Below are 19,562 nucleotides of genomic sequence, written 5' to 3'. Positions count from 1 at the left end.
TCTCATAACTTCAGGGTATTCTTTTGTTTGCTTGTATTCCTCGTACTGCAACGTCTGAGCGTATTTTTCCATGTAATAAAGAAAAAAAAATCCACGTTAGTATAGTAGCCAGTATCCCCGCCTGTCACGAGGGAGACCGGGGTTCGATTTCCCGACGGGGAGTTTTTTTTTCTTCTTTTAGTGCTGCAGCGGAGTATTTTTTTTTCTTTTTTTAGTGCTGTAGCGTTTAATAATTGATGGTCTTTACCCGCCGCGGTGGCTCAGTGGCTAAGGCGTTGCGCTGCTGAGCACAAGGTCGCGGGTTCGATTCCCGGCCGCGGCGGCCGCTTTTCAGATGGAGGCGAGAAGCAAAAAAATTGCCCCCACCTCCCCGAAGGGAATCGTGAGGAAGTGCGAATGCATTTCTTGCGCCGAGAGTACACGGCGTAGTAATTCTGACATCGCCTTGAGAGGCGCCCAGCCAGCGAACGGTCTAAACTGGAGCAGAGCGAGCAGGAGACTGTAGCGAGAGAGCGCGCGCGAGCCGACCCACGGAGGTCTGGCGGTTTATCGCTGCGTATAAAGGGGGGTACGCCGCGCTGAGCGCGCCGAGCCAGGTGGCTGAGAGAGAAGGCGGGCGCGCGAGAGAGAGGGGTGCGCGCGCAGCTGCAGCCAGCGAGGAGAAAGGAGGAGCGAGCGAAGGGGGAGGGGGACGCGCGCAGCGGCGCACGGCAGCTGCCGGGAGAGGAGGTGATGCGTGACGTCACGGCGCGGGTGAGGAGAGGGATGCATGCGGCGCACACCGCCGCGCCGCGAGGGAGTGGTGAGGGCGTGGCGTCACGTGGTGAGTGACGTCACTGCGCCGTTGCTACCGACGCTCCTCTCCGCTCTGCGCCGTTGCTAGGGAGAGCAGGGCTGCGGACGCCGCCGCCGCCGGCGGTGGATGGTTTGGGGTCGCTTATAAAGTGCATCGCACTTAAAACGCCCGTGTGTACGAGATTTCGGCGCACGATAAAGATTCCCAGGTGGTCAAAATTAATCCGGAGCCCTCCACTACGGCGCGCCTCATCGCCTGCGTTGCGTCGGCGCGTTAAACCCCACAATCAAAAAATCAAAAAATAATTGATGGTCTTTGCGGTTTTCGTCCTCTTTCTCGCCAAGAAAAGATGAAAAAAAAAACAGAAGAAGAAGAGAAAAACCCATTAATTTTACAAGAACACGCGTTAATATCTGATTCAAAAACCTCACTTCTTTTCTTGGAAAAAAAAAACCACGTTTACAGGGTGTTGACACAGGCGTCGCCTTCTTCGCCAAAACGAAATGCCTCGAACGCTTCTCGTTGATCTGCGCAAAACATGCGTGTTTTCGTACGCTGGAGTGCACTTGCACCTGCGCCAATGGCCAGCCAAGTCCCTTCCTCCCAATACAGCCTCTACTGCTGAGCGATGCTCTCTAAATCTGTCGTTTAGACATCGCCCCGCTCTGTCCAACGCAACATTTACCGCAGGTCAGCGGGACGCGATACATTAGACCAATACAAGGACGCGAAGCGCGTGGCGTGCTTCTTTGAGAACTGGGGTCCTTTTGTTTCACAGTTCACTTCAGAACACATTTGCGCCAACATGGGGGAGCCGAGAACAAAACAAACAGCTCGCATTTCCCCGCCAGCTTTTCGGGGCGATGGGAGCTGGCGGATGTAAGGGACCACCACCCGCCTCACCTTTTTAAATAGCTGATTTCTCTGTTTCTGCCGCCTGTTATTTCGGCGAAAAGGCTCTTCGCCACAACCGCAGTGGTTTTTTCTGAGAATGTACTCAGCGTCCAATAATCCACTTTTTCGACTTTCCGTCCTTCGGATTCCCGGACTAGGGTTCCACTCCCACATTTGAGCTCAATAAAATGTTTTCTCTCTCTCTTTCGAGCAATACCTGTGAACAGTGATTGAATTAGCCGCGTGATACTGACAAGAGATGGTGGCACGACGATGGCCCGGACTAGGACTGTTTAGATAATAACGGTCTCTCTCTCTCTCTCTCTCTCTCTCTCTCTCTCTCTCTCTCTCTCTCTCTCTCTCTCTCTCTCTCATTGCCGCGTGACGACAACGAGGAATGCTACACCATGGTGTCCGCTATAATTGATGAGCTTGAACCAATATTTAAATTTTGTTAAATGTGGTTAAGTCCCAGTATTGTGAAGCCCATAACGTTCATTTGATTGATTGTAGGGTTTAACGCGCCGACGCAACGCAGGCGATGAGGCGCGCCGTAGTGGAGGGCTCCGGATTAATTTTGACCACCTGGGGATCTTTAACGTGCGCCGAAATCTCGTACACACGGGTATTTTTGCTTTTCGCCTCCATCAGAGAAGCGGCCACCGCGGCCGGGAATCGAACCCGCGACCTCGTGCTCAGCAGCGCAACGCCTTAGCCACTGAGCCACCGCGGCGGGTGAAGCCCATAACGTCGTTACTGCTCTGTCCATTCGCTCTTTATGCTTGAGCTCGTTAATAACATTATCACACTGCATATATTCTTCTTTTATCTGAAATCAGCTACTGGTTCGCCGAGTCTACATGAATACCAACGCAAGAAACATCTCAGCTGCAGGTTGTCACATTGCGTTTTTCCTTATATTTAAAATGTTTACTAACCATGTTGCTATAAATATATCGAAGTGAGGTTTAGAGTGCTGGAATAGAATGGTTGCTACGCTGCCGCTAGTAGGCACAGCGTGTACAGATATCTCTTGATGTAGTTACTCGCCTGTAATGTCTTCTTACGTAACTGAGTAGGCTCTCATCAGGTTTTCACGCACTGAAGCTACACCTCTGTTATGAGGTGCGACGTTGTTATGGGCTACGGAGTAATTTGGATTACCTGAGGATCTTTCAAGCTCGCCGCAATAAAAAGGGAAGAAGCGGTACGCCTTACGTTTTGTGTTTCTTACGGCCTGACCGGCTCGTGTATACGCTGTGACTGCGATGGTTTCGAGTCTCACGTTGCAGAACACGGCGCTCCGAACAGCGTGACGATGGTGGACCACCATAAGCGAGGTCGGTGAATTCAACCATGGACCACTCGTTACACGAAACGACCCTGGGACAACAAAAACGCGGACGACCCGAAGGTCTCACGCGTGTCCGCAATGCGTGCAACGCGTCGGATGCATCCGGTCTTCCTCAGGTCGCGCAGGCATAGTTGACGTTTCCGGCAGCCGTCCGAAATATACGTTGTCGATATCTGAGCGATATAGTTATATCAAAGACGGTAATCTTTCTCCACTTTTCTGTAAACGCGGAAAGTTTTTGTCTGTCTGTCTGTCTGTCTGTCTGTCTGTCTGTCTGTCTGTCTGTCTGTCTGTCTGTCTGTCTGTCTGTCTGTCTGTCTGTCTGTCTGTCTGTCTGTCTGTCTGTCTGTCTGTCTGTCTGTCTGTCTGTCTGTCTTATAGAGTGCTTGATCACGAGGTGTATGCACACAAGACCATTTTAAGCTGCGAAATCTAATCGCATGGCTAAAACATGCCCACATTGTTCAGCGCAAAGGAAACTTCGGGTATACTTGAGAAGACATATAGGTACACAACCGACAGTATAGGTTAGGAATATATAAGCTAGCTGGGTTTTTCGATGCAAATAAAAAAACCCAATGCTTTAAAAACTGTGTGGAAGAGAGGCGTGATGAAAGCAAACACAACCAAAACGACACCGGCTCGCACTTTTCCAAGCACAATAGAAACAAAAGTTCGCAACGGATAAGACGCAGGCAGTGCGAAGGCGGGCAGATTGAATTGAATTGAGGAAGCCTCCAGTCCATTTGTATTAGGAGAAGCCAGCAGGGAGGCGAAGCAGACCGTGAGAGGGGTAGGCGAAGAGAGGAGAGCGTGTTACGGGTTTAAACGGCCGAGGGATGTCGTCTTTCGACGTCATTTGCAGCGAAATCAGCAGATACGTAGCCTTTTTTTGGGTGCGGAGTACCTTAGGACCGCACAATGTCCGTCCGCGACCGTGCGCATAGCATTTACAATCGCAAGAAGTCACACAGGCACCTGCAGGATTCGAGCCTATGTCGGGTAGACCAGACAGAGTTAGTGTCAGTCGTCGTGCCCATTGGGCTACGACCGTGAGTTAGTACCCGAGAGTCAAACGGCCTACCCCCTCGCCTGTAACGGTGCGGAGTACCTTAGGACCTCGCAATGTCCGTCCGCGTCCATCCGCGCGCACACCACCGTCAAGCGAAAATCAAGCGAAATTCGATGTGAGCCGTGAGTTGCAGTTTCATTTAGGGAATAATCAAGCTGCAACTCACGGCTCAAATCGAATGACGGTCGGGGCGCAAATTGGATGTCACTTGGGGCGCAACTTGGATGTCATTTCGAGTCCCCCTACTCCGTCCCCTCGCCATCATCCACGGAGTGGAGATGCTGCCATTTTTTTCTCTCTGATTGGCTTCCAAACTTTGTGCTAGAACAATGGCTGTTTGAACTTAAAATCTGAGATTCCAGGAATAAAAAATTTCCCCGCATTTCCCCGAGGGGAAGAATGTGAAAGTGCGAATGCATGAGTTGAATTTGCGCGGTTCGGTAATGTTCGCGAAAGAGAGATCACACACACACACACACAACTACAAAGAAAGAAAGATGCATTTATTCACAGACACCTATTTGTGTTGTCGTTGTACTTGATTGCTAGAGCGGATCTCAGCTTTGAAATTTCGTGTCAGTACTCCTTTAAGCGGGTGCATTAGCCCTTCTCACGCCCGATTCCTGGCCAATCCCCCACGTGGGTATGTGCCATGCACAAACACCTATTTGTGTTGTCGTTGTACTTGATTGCTAGAGCGGATCTCAGCTTTGAAATTTCGTGTCAGTACTCCTTTAAGCGGGTGCATTAGCCCTTCTCACGCCCGATTCCTGGCCAATCCCCCACGTGGGTATGTGCCATGTCAGCGGCCAGGCAGCGCGCGCCCATCTCCCCCCGTTGCCAAGGAAGACGAGGAGATTCCTGGCCAATCCCCCACGTGGGTATGTGCCATGTCGCCCATCTCCCCCCGTTGCCAAGGAAGACGAGGAGCGCGCGCACCCGCAGCTGTTGCTATGTGGACGGACGGCGGTCAACGGAATTTAGGGTCGCTTATAAAGTGCATTCGCACTTAAAAAAGTGGATACAGAAACGTTCGCGCATAAATACACTCGGTGATAAACACTATCGATGGCTCAGGTTCTGGAAACACGGTGTCGTATCAAAAAACACTTTCGACTCTTCGCGAGGCTGTCGTTGTGTAACGATTACGTTATTTTCACCCTGAAGGCCTAACCAGACAAACACCAATTGCGCAGTTTTATACCTAGAAATAATAAAGAGAAAATAACAAAGAAAAAAAATACAGAAGAAAAAACGAAATAAAGAAATAATAATATAAAATTGTGATGCGGTGAACATTAATTATTGCTGTCAACATTGTCTCCCACCACAGAAAAGTCCTGTCGATGGGCTCTGTTATCTTCACGAAACATCGCCTTCGAAGTCGTTTTCCACTGTAAACGGAAATGGAGAACCTATTGACAGATAGCGTACAACCGCTGGTTAACTGCAGAGACGCTGCTTCACCTTTAATTACTAGTACTTCCGCGTGTTAAGGGCATACTAGTAGAAATTAGGAAGAAGAAATGGGCGTGGGCAGGGCATTTAATGCGAAGGCAAGATAACTGTTGGTCATTAAGGGTAACAGAGTGGATCCCTAGAGAAAACAAGCGTGGCAGGGGTCGGCAGAAAGTTAGATGAGCCGATGAGATCAAGAAGTTTGCGGGGATAAATTCGTCACAGTTTGCACAGGACCGGGATAATTGGAGATCCATGGGAGAGGACTCTGCCCTGCAGTGGGCGCAGAGAGAATGACCACGATGATGACGATGATGATGATTATGATTATTATGATGATGATGATGATGATGATGATGATGGTGGTGGTGGTGGTGGTGGTGGTGGTGGTGGTGGTGGTGGTGGTGGTGGTGGTGGTGGTGATGATGATGGTATTATGGTGATGATGATGCCTTACTTCCGTCCTCTTGTGCGGCGATTCATTTTCTAACAACGCCCAAGTAGAGCGTTGCGAGGTGTTGTCGCAAGGCGGAAGATTCGCTTGCAAATAAGGAAGAACACGCGAGGTTTCCGAGCCGCCGGGGAAGTTGCGCCAGTTTTATCTACCGTAGCCGCCGAAGGCCAAACATTGCGCTTTCGCGGCGCAAGCCGCAACGTCAAGTGGCTGTACGCTTCTGCGCCCATTCAGAGCCGTTGGAGGTCCTCCTTGTGCGCAACGCCGTAACCGGCGGGTTTTACCCGGCCCCGTCCCTCCGATCGCTGCACGCTTGCACCCTGTTTTTCAGTGGCGCGTGGCAAGGTACTTCGCGAAGACACACATCGCATACCATCGCGATAAAGGGCGTGTTTACGTGACGCCGCATACCAAGGTTGCCCGTCAATGCTGCTCAGGCATTATTGTGTATTTTAATCTGGTAAGGGTTGATAGCCTGCCTGATGCAAGCTGTTGAGTCTGCTTTTAGTAGTAGTAGTAAGTACTGTTGAATAAGGCGGACTTAGCCTTGCATAGCTGCCGGCAATTGCTCCGCCTAATCGACCCCAATACCATATCAAATCTCTCAAAGTCATAACACATCACTTAGTCCTAAAATAACAGACACGCAATGTCACCACACCTCACTTAGTCCTGTGGACTGCAAGAATCCGAGTAGGAGATGAGACACATCTCTTCGCACAATCCAGTGGTCCCTAGGAAAAATAATGTCCTCCGACGTAGCATGGGGCACTCCTAACTTCTGGAGATCACGAAAAAATTTCGTCCGCTCAGGGTTGGTTTTGGAGCAGTTCATAGTGAAGTGACCAATGTCACCAGTCACACTGCACGAGGGGCACAAAGGGGATGAAACTTTAGTCCACGTACCCCTTGGGATGTTTTAGAAGCGTAGCCCCTTGCTGGGTCTGTTGGCGTCTCCTGTCGTCATCGTCGTAATCGTCGTTCGTCTCATGTAGTCACAGTATTAAAACGCCGGGAAACTCGTTTACGCCTCGCGCTACAACGTAACGCGCACTAAAATTACACTGGGACACTCGCTTACGCCTCGCGCTGGAGCGCTTCGTAACGCGTACTAAAAAAAAAAAAGAACGGGACATTCATTTACGCCTCGCGCTAAAGAGCTTCGTGCTTCAAAGACAAGAGACTTTTATAACAGCAAAGCTCTACCTCCCAACGGTTTCATCTCCGTTGGCAAATACGCCAAAGCGACAAGAATACACTTATACACTGTATGCTTCGCCCCTCCTCAGGTTTCACGTTAGTGGAGATGGCCCGGGATTCTTTTTCTGGGAAATAAGCTGATTGATTGATTGATTGATTGATTGATTGATTGATTGATTGATTGATTGATTGATTGATTGATTGATTGATTGATTGATTGATTGATTGATAAAGACATCGCAACGAAAACTCGACCATCACGCAAATCTGATAACTTGGCCATTTCGTGCGCCTGTAGGAGAGCCTGCTCTGGCCCTACATCCCGAGACTAATTTACTGGCGATCTAGCAGAGTAAAGCCGTGTAAAAATTTTGTGGAAAAAAATGACAGATTTTTCGGGGTTTTGTTTAAAAGGATGCGAAGCATATATTGGACAAATCGACTAGGTCTTCATTCGTTTTGTGTCGTTTTAGATAAAGTGTCTTTGAAGTGCAGAGCACTTTACGCGCTCGCCTTGTCGTCGTAGCTCGCTCGCTGGACCGAAGTAGATCAACAGGACGTTCCGTCGTAGCCGCTGTCGTCGCGGTGTAATCCAGAGGCTTCGATAGCCAAGCGGTTTATATAGTCATAACCGTTTGAACCTCGTGAACCGCTGGCGTTTGTCATACATCTCCCCGTTGTTTAGAGCAAAGGAGACTGCAGGTACATTTCAGGCAAAATATTCGTAATCAACCGACGGCGCCCGCGTTCATTTAGTTAGGAACGCTCGTTGGATTGGTTTTTACCATAGTAAGCGACAAAAGTGGCCGCGCAAGTAAAAATGGAGCGTTCGAAGTGACGCAGAAAGGCTCCAGCCATGTAAGAAAAAAATGTCGCGTTCGAAATGACGCAGAAAGGCTCCAGCCGCGTAAGAAAAAAATGGCGCGTTGGAAATGACGCAGAAAGGCTCCAGCCACGCAAGAAAAAAATGGCGCGTTCGAAATGACGCAGAAAGGCTCCAGCCGCGCAAGAAAAAAAATTACGCGTTCGAAATGACGCAAAACAGCTCCAGCATAAGAAATTAAAGCAAGCACAAAAAGAACAGAACTCCCGCTGGCACAGTTTCAGGCAGGGGACGCGCGAGCACTGCGAAGGCGGGAAATTTGAAATGCAGCAGTGAGCGGATAACCGCGCTGCAGCCCATTATGGCGTATCACTACTCTGCACTTCCGGCAGCTTTCACATTGAGTACATATACCGTGGGCCTGTGGTGTACAGGTGTATGCCCTCTATGGCATGTACTCTATGCCCTACTTCCTGCACGCTTGTGCACGCTTCGTGCACTGCGCGCCCTGACTCAATAGCTCGAACTGCGCTGATGAGCAAATGCAAAGAAGGCCGGCATGCACCAAGAAAAAAAAAAAGCCCGTTTCAAGCCGTTGCAAAGGCATTTCTAGCGTAGTCAGTTAAAGAAAGTATTTCACAGCAATTTCATATTTTACCAATTTTACCATACTCTAGCAATTTTGCCACTCGTCTCGTAAGCGGGAGGTACCAGGTTCGAATCATGTGCTTCCGGATACGAACTGGTTCGTTAATGGGTACAAGCGCCCCATGCACTGGCTCGGCGGGTGATAAAAGGGCTTGGAACGCTCTACCACTGCGGGCTCCTGCTCCTCGTCATAAGGCCGCTGTGTGCTCGCATGTTGCTTGTGTTTTTGTTTATTCGGCTGTTCCTGGGCACGTTAACAAACGATTGATTGATTGATTGATTGATTGATTGATTGATTGATTGATTGATTGATTGATTGATTGATTGATTGATTGATTGATTGATTGATTGATTGATTGATTATACACGAATAAATAAGGAGAGCAATGGGCAAATCATTAATCTATATATCAGTCGTCAGTCAGTCAAAATTCCGCCTCATGCAGATAAATCAATCCCTATATACATACCCAAGTTTAAACGTTCTGTAAATTCAGAGCTTTTATAAGCCTCACTGCACGCTCAGCAAGAACGTATATTCGCTAATGCTTATCTTGGTATGCGCGCCAAAAAATATAGTTTGCGCTCAGAATGCTTCCGCAAGGCTGCCGGTTCGTCCCTCCTCGTTAGTATAGTGGTCAGTATCCCCGCCTGTCACGCGGGAGACCGGGGTTCGATTCCCCGACGGGGAGTGTTTTTTTTTTCTTTCTCTTTTTTTTTTTCTTTTTTTTGCAGCGTGTAAGAATTCATGTTCTCCGCGGTTTTCATCCTCTTGCTCGTAGTATAGCTGTTCCACTTCGGGGACTACTGACTCACGTCAGTGACTTCGCCCTTCCGTTCTGTGCAACTATTGCGAGGTGGTAGATGCGACAATCAGCGCAAACACGAGCAGATTAGGCCACGCGAGCCAGAACCCGGCTGTATATAGGCTAGCCTCCTCTCCATACTGCCGCCCTCCGTGCATCCCGAGCAGCTACTGCGCCCTCCATTGGCACAAGCAGTTGCCGCTCCGCCTAGCATGCGTATTTGCGTGCTATCTCTTGGCTATGTGCCACGCGATGTATTTGATTAAACCTCGTTTTTCTTGGAGATCAGTTACGTCATTTAAGATAGAATCAAGATCGCGGTAACGCACACCCGTGGGCTATTAAGCTTCGCTGCCTGCCATTTCTTGGCTGCTTCCCAAGCACTAGGGGTAGGGGTGGGAAAATAATTCTGCGATCGATAACATAGCCTCACGGTTCTGTGAAACGCATGAATGAGACTAGGTCACGTGGACTAAAGATAGAACCTTGTTTTCAACGGGCTAATGTAACAACAGCTATAGATACCACAGGGGCCATCACACAAAATCTAAAGAGCAAGCAGCACGTGGATTTCAAAGTGAAAGTTTTCTTACTAAAACCGATGGCGTTCCGTCAAAAAAAAAACTAATGCGATTCCCCACGGACCGGTTTGTCGATTGAAAAGCTCCGATAAGATCTCTGAGCACACAGCGCGTGTGTGAAACCGGGCTTTCATTGTGTCAAAAAGGTTACTTGAAAAATTACGCCCACCTCCCCTCGTGGGAACCCTGGTGTGATGCAACGCATCTCATGAGGGGTTCCATTGGCGTTTTCCATCGTATTGATTACGCTTATAGCAGGGATTCTCACTCGAAGGGGAGGTGGCGGCGGGCGACCGTCGACTGAGACCGCCGGAACGCGGCATGCCGCTTTATATTCACAGCGCCCGAAGAAGAGGAGAGCGCGGAGAGAGAGAGTACTGCACATGCGCAGCGCGCACAGCGCCGAGCGCAGCGCCGCCCACCGGCGCCTAGCAATGGAGTGAGAGCGCGCTGCGCCAACCCGCAGCTGTTTGGGAGAGAGTGTTCGCTATCGGAGAGAGGAGAGGAGGGGAGGCGCAGCTGTGCGGACAACGCCGGACAGACGCAGGAAGGACAGAGGGGCGAGCAAGAAATGCCTTGCATCTAAAACCCTGAAGAGGAACGGTTCTACATAAGACAACAGGCGCGCCTATCACGAAGAAGGAGTACGACCGTGTACATTTACATCGTTCGTAGACGCGTTTACTTATTGCGCGAGAAATTGCCGCATGGGTTCATTCTTCGCTTGCGATTTCTGTCGTTGGAGGTTCGACGATCGATTGAACGAACTTTCAGTGAAGGTTAGGCGCACTTTTAAATATCGCGCTACTCTCAAGTTTATTTAGGAATGAATGTTATTTTTTCTGCGATTGCTAACATAAACTGCCGGCTCTCTGGAACGCGAGAATGAGACTAGGTCTAGTGGACTAACCATAGAACCTTGCTTCCAAAACTGTTTATACGGTTGGAACACTTTATTATGGTTAGTTGAACTTACAAAGTTGGCGCTGATCTCACTGTACTGTCTTAATGTTGATGGTTTTTTGAAGTATTCATTATGGTTTACTATGTACATTTTTATGTGTTCTTGTGTATGTGTAAATGTATTACGAGTACATATTTGCATTTCACTTTGTGTTGTGCAAAAAACGGCTCGTTTCGGGCTATTCTGTCTGTCTTGAGGTTTTTTCCATATCTCCCTCTTCAAATGGATGAAAATTAAGGCATTATCATTATCATTAGCGGATAACGTACCAACACCTATATAGATACCGCGAAGGCTATCACACGAAATCAAGCAAACAGCACGGGGCTTTGGTCGGTGATATGAAAACAATTTTCCCGCCGGGAGTTTCACAACGGGAGAACCAAGAAAAAGGTTGCCTATAAAGCAGTAATCCAAAGGCCACCTTGCAACGCGCGCAAACAGCCCGACGATGGTAATCACACGGTTATACTAGCTGACACGAACCTTCTCCTACGTTTACTCTGCCAGGTGCTTTCTTGCACCCGACTGAGCGCGAGAATTCACTTGTCTAAGCGCTAAATAAGAAAAACTTCCTGCGCACATCGTTTAAAGCAGCAGCACGTTCTGCCTTCCTTCGTTTTCTTTTTTTCTGTCGGCGTAAAAAAAAATTACGATGTGCATATTTTCTGTTCCTTTTTGTGCGCGGCTACGGGGAAAAAGCTGCTCATGTAGGAATCCGATGTTTCTTCTGTGCGTTCAAGCCAGTCACGTTCTGCTAATCTGGCGCTTCTTTTATTGCATTTTTTTAGTTAGAAGAAATTTGAGCCCGTTTCCGCTGCTGCAGCCTCACGGCTCGTCTATCGTCTTGTCGAGCCGGCGGCGTTCCTCTAAAACAGTTGGCGAAACTTGCACAAGTCGCGCAAGGCTTGAACCACAGCGAAGCTGGAAAATTTCTTCTATGAAAGCACTGAAGGGCACACCACTGCGCATTGCATTAGGTTTGAAATTATTTATATGTTCTGTCGTCGCTTTTCACTGCGGTAGTAGTAGTCATCGTCATATCCATCTATATCGTCGTCTGTCTCAGGTATGACCGGCAGGCCCGAATAATTTTGTCCGCAGACATTCACATTTCTCCCAAAGTGGAACGCGTCAGCCCACGATAGAACCATGGCGGCAACTGGCTTCGCGAACTGGGCGTCTGTAGCGCCAGCTGTCTTGTGCTCCCCCCTTGAGGTGCAGATGCACGTGAACTGTTGCCTTCTATCAGCTTCTGTCAGTTATGATGGTGATGATGAGGAGGAGGAATAGCCGTGTTTATTCACCGATATTTCGAATAAAAGCAAAAATTCAAGAAATAGAAGAATATCACTGACTAGACCTTTTCTACGACCTAAGGGGTCATCTTCTCGGGGGTATAAATTCAAAAATTAAGGGAGGGGTCAATACATCCGGACCCCCCCTCTGGATCCACCAATGCATGCATGCATGCATGCATGCATGCATGCATACATACATACATACATACATACATACATACATACATACATACATACATACATACATACATACATACATACGTACGTACGTACATACATACGTACGTACGTACGTACGTACGTACGTGCATACATACATACATACATACATACATACATACATACATACATACATACATACATACATACATACATACATACATACATATGGGTGCCGTCATAAGTAATTGGAACAAAGATTTGTGAATATCACAAAATATTTGTCTTACTGGCTCTATGACAGCCATTGCCGGTTTAGATGAAGCTTTTGCTATTATGGAAGACTCTTTTAAACGCACACCAGTGCAGCCAGGCAGTTTCGGGAAGAAAAATATCCTGTAAATTTACGAGACGGTGTTCCAAATGCTTTTGACGGTCCCTGTATGTACTTACGCCCGTATGCAAAGCCCACAGTGGTATGGGAATCACTGCCTTGTATTTAGTGAGCCACGTGCAATATGGACTGTCTCGTAAATCTAAAACAGCTTCTGTATTTGATTGTCTTTGAGTTGTGGCTCAATGATATCGTTGTTCCTTCGACTGACACAAGTGTATCGCGAATGAAGCGGGGTTTTCCCGCTTAGGTATGCAGAACAACCCATCCACTATTGATTACATGCACGCGTTCAACAACTTAGAAGCGTGCCAGCACGTGCGAGCGGATATCGGATTGACAGATAACGAACCGTATTGTTCGATGGAGCCGCTCTTGTAGCAGGGCTGCAATAGAGCTTATCAATGCTGACGTCGGCATCGCCATAGACGTCATCACCGACGCGTTAATTTTAAGGCGCCATATAAACAAAATAGAAATGCTCAATTTGAAAGAACTTACACGGCTCAATTCCAAATACGAAAGTAGCTTTATAAAAAAAACACGGTCAAGAAAGTTTAAAGGGACGGACCACCGATTTTTGTCGCGTACATGTTCCCTAGCTCATATGAAAGCCGGCGTTTTATATAGCCTGGTAACCACAAACAATTTATAAACGAATTGGCGGAAATAATTTTAATTTGGCAGCAAACTTCCTGAAATCGGAAGGGTGGCGGTTCGTCGTGTAGAAACTTTACACTACAATATGTGTCCCGGTCATATGACCTGCAAACTTTCAGCTACTGAAACTGTTGAAACGTTGAATCACTTATTGAAAACCTTTTAACATAAGTATAAGTATAAGTTTAAATTGTATATTTTTAAACATTCTTTTGAAAATTTTTAAGACACGCTGCCCGCCGCCACTGAATTGCTCTCAGTGTGGCTAACTGAACCTCCATGCCCAGAATCAACGGCAGCGGTCAATAAGCAGACCCACTAGTGAAGGAACCTTGACGATTGTGCCTACGTCAGGGGCGTTTCTTCTGACCAAATATTCGCTTTCAGTTTTTGAAACGCCAACGGCAGTTTTAAAAAAAAAACGGTCGCGCCGGGGAGAATCGAACTGCCGACCTCCTCAACGTGAAGCCAGATTCTACCTGTCGCCCATCCCAACAGACGGCGCATTCATGCAAAAAAATAGACTGGTGAATTAAAAAACACATAAAGGAATGAGAAAGCCTGCGATTCCCAGTTTTTTTAGCTGGGGAGAAGTTTTTAAATATCGCTTTTCTTCTCGCATACAGGCAAAAGTATGTTGCCGAGCTACTGTATGTCGTGATTGCCAGCATTATTTTTGGGAGGACACATACGGCTCGTAGATATGAAAATTTCGATTTAAAAAGTTCTAGGGTGTTATCAGCAAAATTGTGTCGCGTTAAGGTGCTTTAAGGGATGCCCTTTCATTTGGGACAGAGAACATATACTCGACAAAAATCGGTTGTCTGTCCCTTTAAACAAATTCGAAATTTCGCGCTACAGAGTAGTAATATGTGCCGGAGGGACGTACTATGAGCCAGCACTAAAACAGTTATCCGTGCGTTGACTGCACGTTAACATTACGTTGAATATTTGGGTACACTGTTCTCGTTTTGGGGACCTAAACGTCGTTACATTGTTTTTATTTTGCAGGCGGTGTCGATTGTGAGTGATTCTAAGGGTTTAACGCGCCGACGCAACGCAGGCGATGAGGCGCGTCGTAGTGGAGGGCTCCGGATTAATTTCGACCACCGAAATCTTGTACACACGGGCGTTTTTTCTTGTCGCCTCCATCAGAAAAGCGGCCGCGCGCGGCCGGGAATCGAAGCCGCGAGTCGCGACCTCGTGCTCAGCAGCGCAACGTCTTAGCCACTGAGCCACCGCGGCGGGTTGTAGGCGGTGTCTTCGTCCTTTGTTCAGTGACCAGTCCCGACCAGACGGGCGTAACGAAGTAGTGTCGAAGCATAAATTAGTTTGTTATATCCGATATTCGTTGTAACCGTAGGGGTAAAAATTGGCATTAAGAAATTGTCAATCTGGCTAGAGCAAAAATTTCACATACAAAAACGCATCATTCGAGGCTTCGAACCCATTATAAACGAGGTAGTCGTTACCTGTGTCTTGTGGCATTTCAAATGAAATAAACCAGAACATGGGAACCTGAAATTAGAACAGAACAATGTCTGTTACACAAACCAGGGCTGCGTTGTTATTTATTTGAAGTTGGCTGTGATTTTCGTAAGGTGGCTTTTCACAGCACTGAGCAGGATGAAATTTTCCAGTGTCCACGCATGAAAGAGAGTTTCCTAGTTCCGCAGTTTTCGGGTGTTTCCAAGTAGCCGAATAGCCTTTCTCAAATATTTCTTCGTTATAGGTGATATCTGGCGCGGCTCTTGCGGTTTCTCTTCTGTTATAAAAATAAGCGTCATTGGTATAAAGCGTGACGAACAAAAATTTGTTTTTATTTTGTTATAACCGATAATTCGCTATATCGGTGTTCGTTATAACTATGTTCAACTGTATTTCACTTTAGCATACAAGAGATACAGTTGAACCTCGTTATAACGCACTCTGATCTAGCGAATTATCGGCTATAGCGAAGTAAATGCAAACTTTGGTTAATCACGCTTTATTTAAATGACACTTATTATTTTATAACGAAACTGAAACCATGAGAGCCACGCGCGATATCGGATATAACGAACAAGTACTTGACCAGGTGGCTGAGGAGCTACTTGGAAAAAAAATTCCGTCGTCCGAAACTGCAGAAGTTTAAAGGCCCTTTTGCCCGTGAACACTGTGAAATACTTAATCCTGCTCAGTGCTGTGAATAGCCACCACACAAAGACGACATCCATCCTCGAAAAAATAGGACTGCAGGCCTGTTTTGTCAAACGAACTTTGTTCTGTTGTAATTTCGCATTTCATGTTCTGGTTGTTTGAGCTTGAAATAAGGGTTATCTTGTTTATAGTGGGTTCGAAGATTAAAATATTTCATCAAGGATTTTTGCGGGGGCCAGATTACCGATTAAGGTTTGAACCTATCTTTATCTTAACTGTTACAACGAATATCGAATATAACGAACTAAATTACTGCCCCTAAACTACTTCGTTAGAACGAAGTTCGGCTGTACTACAAGGTTATCGGAACAAAGTAGTCTTCTCAGAAAACCGAACATATATTTTGTCTTCATGACCCGTTTAAGTAGCGTACTCTCGCACCAGCGAACACGGCCGCGGAAGTTAGAATAAGCTTCCCGGACGGACGAACGGCGATGGCCTGCCGCGCCGCGCCTACTTACGGAAACGACAGCAAACGTGAAATGTGCGGGGAAATACCCTGCGCGTCCCGTTTCCCCGTCGCTTCATATTGAATCCACCTTATATCGCAGTCGCAAGTGTTCCTTCTCGGTTGCTTGTCAGGCACGCAAGCATGCGGTTGCCGAACGTGTCAGACACGACGTCTGAGTGCGGGACGCTTGAACAGGAAAGACAGACCGTTCTCAAAGAGTGAAACTCTTTACACAATTGTTTCGCGTCGTTTCGTTTCGTTTCGTTTCATTTGTTTCCCGGATTGTTTCGTTTCATTGGGTACTGAACTGAACGTCTTGTCGTTTTCGGTGCTCAGCGGCGGACACGGAGAACGAAGTTGGGCCAGGTTTGGTTTTTGTGATTGAGAAATAAGTAGAGAACGTCAGAAGTGAGTTGAGAGGGCCGTAAAATGACGACACTTGTATCGATGGCGGGTGGTTGTCAGCGTTTACATTTTCTTCAATCTGATATCTTTTCAAGCGTTAACACTTGACGTTAGATGTTAGACGTTACGCGTTATTACACGTTACATGCAAGAAGAAGGCACCGTCACACGTAATCCGAGTAGTGACGCAAAACTGTGAATGGCCATTAGTGCTATTGATGCTACTGGTAGTTGAGCGACTTGAGCCGCTATCCAACTTTCGATAGTAGCATCGTTAGTGTAAGCTCAATATAACTACTTGTATACATTCCAGAAGAGTCGCGCGGTATCAGGCAAACGCGTGTTTTGAGCCGCGAGGCAGATAGTCTAAGAAAGGAGGTGATGTAGATGATGTACATGGACGCGGGATCGAATCCCGGCCGCGGCGGCCGCTTTTTTTATGGAGGCGAAAAGCGAAAACGCCCGTGTGTATACGAGATTTCGGCGCACGTTAGAGATCCCCACGTGGTCAAAATTAATCCGGAGCCCTCCACACAAGGCGCGCCTCATCGCCTGCGTTGCGTCGGCGCGTTAAACCCTACAATCAATCAATCAATTATGTACAGCAAACTGTCGTTACAATGAAGTCATCAGGCGAGAAAGCTGGCTTTTTTATAAGCAGTATTTCTTTTTAAAACCATTGATGATTCACTCTTCCAGCGCTGCAGTTAAAACCGCGAAAAACTTCGAATACAGCGATGATTCGCGTAAACCAATTTTTTTGTAGAGAGGCTGCGCTGAACTTTTGGAAGTACCAGTGAAGGGCTTCTAGCGGGAACGCAGTACGAGACGTTGCGTTAACAGCAATGCATCAATAAATATCGGGTCACTGACTCTTTCGCTGTGTCGTTGTAATGACGCAATAACTAAGGCGACACGCTGTGCCGACGCGGAGGAAATAGACTCAGTTTGAAGTCGAGTCGGGGTCATTTGCCGACTATCTCCCCCCGACCCCCGCTAACGCAAGGTTCGCAACAGGCTCGTTAGTAAACACAGGGGAAACGGTACCTTTTAAAGCCGAACTCTCTGAGGCTATTTTCTGGAAATTTCTGCGTCCGCGGTCAGAGTCGCGTCGACAAAGAATTTTGAATCTTGAATGAAAGCCAACTCTCTGGTGAAAGCGTGCTCTGCAGCTGTCGATTAATGTAGGTATCTTTAAAAAATCAGTAAAATCGACCGCTGGGGTGACTGTATCATTACACCGTGTTTCATTAACTTGTGATAATTAGTTAGTTCGCATGAAGTTGTAACCGTTACGGTATTACTATCTGCTGTGAACGCATGGCCATCTGCGGAGGGCATGTGGTCACAGAAAACGGATGTAACTCTTTTTAGCATAAAGTGTCCCGAAGCAAATTCTATGAGAACTAGCTGTTTATTTAGCGTACTTTCATTTAATTTGCATAATTAACTAGTTTACAGAGAAGTAGTAAACACAGTAGAATCTCGATAAACGGAATTGCCGCTTAAACGGAACAGTAGCCTGTAAGTTGGTAGGTTTTGTATTCCGATAACGTAAAAAAAACTCTCGGTAATCGGAACTAAAATTTACGCGTTACTGTGTAAACGGAACCAGAAATGAAACTTTCTTGTAATCAGCTTTTTACGATCCCGGCCGTGTCGTTTTTTGTTTTTTCTTCTTCCTCCATGTTTTTTTTTTTTTTTTAGCATCGTTGGCTTCGTAGGCCTCGTCTCGTTAGTGGTCAGCCGTGCTAGCGCAATGAATGCAACATCGCAGTTCTTGTTCCAGTCATTTGGTCTCGATTCAAGACACCGAGGTTACAGAGCTCAGCTCCTGCCACCTCGTTCGTGCCATCGTGGTGTTATTTGCGCTTAATTACCGCGTTTCCGTCTACTGAACTCGGTGGCTCGTAAGCACTCGCGAAGTTGGGGCCTCTAGCCTCCGCGAAGATACAGCTGCAAGGACTCAAACAAAAATAATTTATGCATTTTGTAGTGCACAGCGACTCATTGTCACCAAATCAACTGTGTGAATGCTGTGCCTAAGCCTCTTGTAGTTTTCTTGCTTTCTGAAAAACAATCAGCTACATTCACCTTCTAGTGCTAAGAGTTCCATGAAATGGTATTAAGAGAGTGTACGCACATAAATTTGCACTTTCACACATCTATTTCAGTAAACGAAACTCCTGTTAAACGGAACTAATTTTTTTCGGTCCCTTAATTGAAGTTCCGTTTATCGAGAGTCTACTATATACTGGAGAATTCGCATCAGCTGTCAATGGGCTTCCACTGGAGGAAGACGGACAGCCCTATCTTTGACCACAAAATAAAACCCCAGTGGAAGTATAGCTCAATCGCAAGTTACAAACAAACGACAAACATGTTTGTTTGTTTGTTTCAAGCGCTCGTTTTGGACTGCGCCCAGCTTCGCCGGTCGTCCTTTTTCACAGACTGGAAGGGTCAGTGAAATTTTATTCGTCGCACGTATACATTCAAAGCAGTGTAACATGCACCAAGTATTCCAAATTTTCATGCCCACAACATGCGGCTGAACAGACATCAGCGCTGTATCACTCTTGCACTTTACTGCTTTCTTTCGCGCTCTTTGGCGTGTTTAATCCAACCTTGTACCCACTTGGTAGGGGATATATTCCTGTTTGTGCTTTCAGAAGTGCCAAGGATTGCGTCTAGCGCGGACGCACTACGAGCCGCTACGTCTGCAGTATGCCGCAAGACGTGCCGGGTCGCTGACTCTTTGGTTGTGTCGCCGTATAGTGACGCAATGACAAGGACGACACGCTGCGCCAACCTCGAGGAAATATACTCAGTTTGAGGTCGAGTCGAGGTCGCGGGCCGACTAATGAGCGTGGGAAAGACAGCTTCCCGCTGACGCAAGCATCGCTGAACGCTCGTTGTTAACACCAAGGAAAGGGCGTTTTTCTT

At 47.2% G+C, this 19,562-nt stretch overlaps 1 protein-coding gene and 1 non-coding gene across 4 annotated transcripts in view; one reads left to right on the top strand and one right to left on the bottom strand.

The window, feature by feature from the left end:
• The window catches only part of LOC144163243 (excitatory amino acid transporter 3-like), an 87,581-nt gene that overhangs the window by 44,813 nt on the left and 23,206 nt on the right, over window positions 1-19,562 (bottom strand). The gene's annotated exons all lie outside the window — the stretch shown is intronic.
• Trnad-guc (transfer RNA aspartic acid (anticodon GUC)) lies at window positions 9,320-9,391 on the top strand. Its single transcript has one exon. It is a non-coding gene; the product is annotated as a tRNA-Asp (tRNA).

Source organism: Haemaphysalis longicornis, unplaced genomic scaffold (assembly GCF_048455015.1).
Source record: "Haemaphysalis longicornis isolate Haplotype H1 unplaced genomic scaffold, Haemaphysalis longicornis Haplotype H1 scaffold_12, whole genome shotgun sequence".
Taxonomy (NCBI): Eukaryota; Metazoa; Arthropoda; class Arachnida; order Ixodida; family Ixodidae; genus Haemaphysalis; species Haemaphysalis longicornis.
The sequence above is the reverse complement of the archived record's forward strand: the minus strand, read 5'-3'. Positions and strand labels throughout refer to the sequence as shown.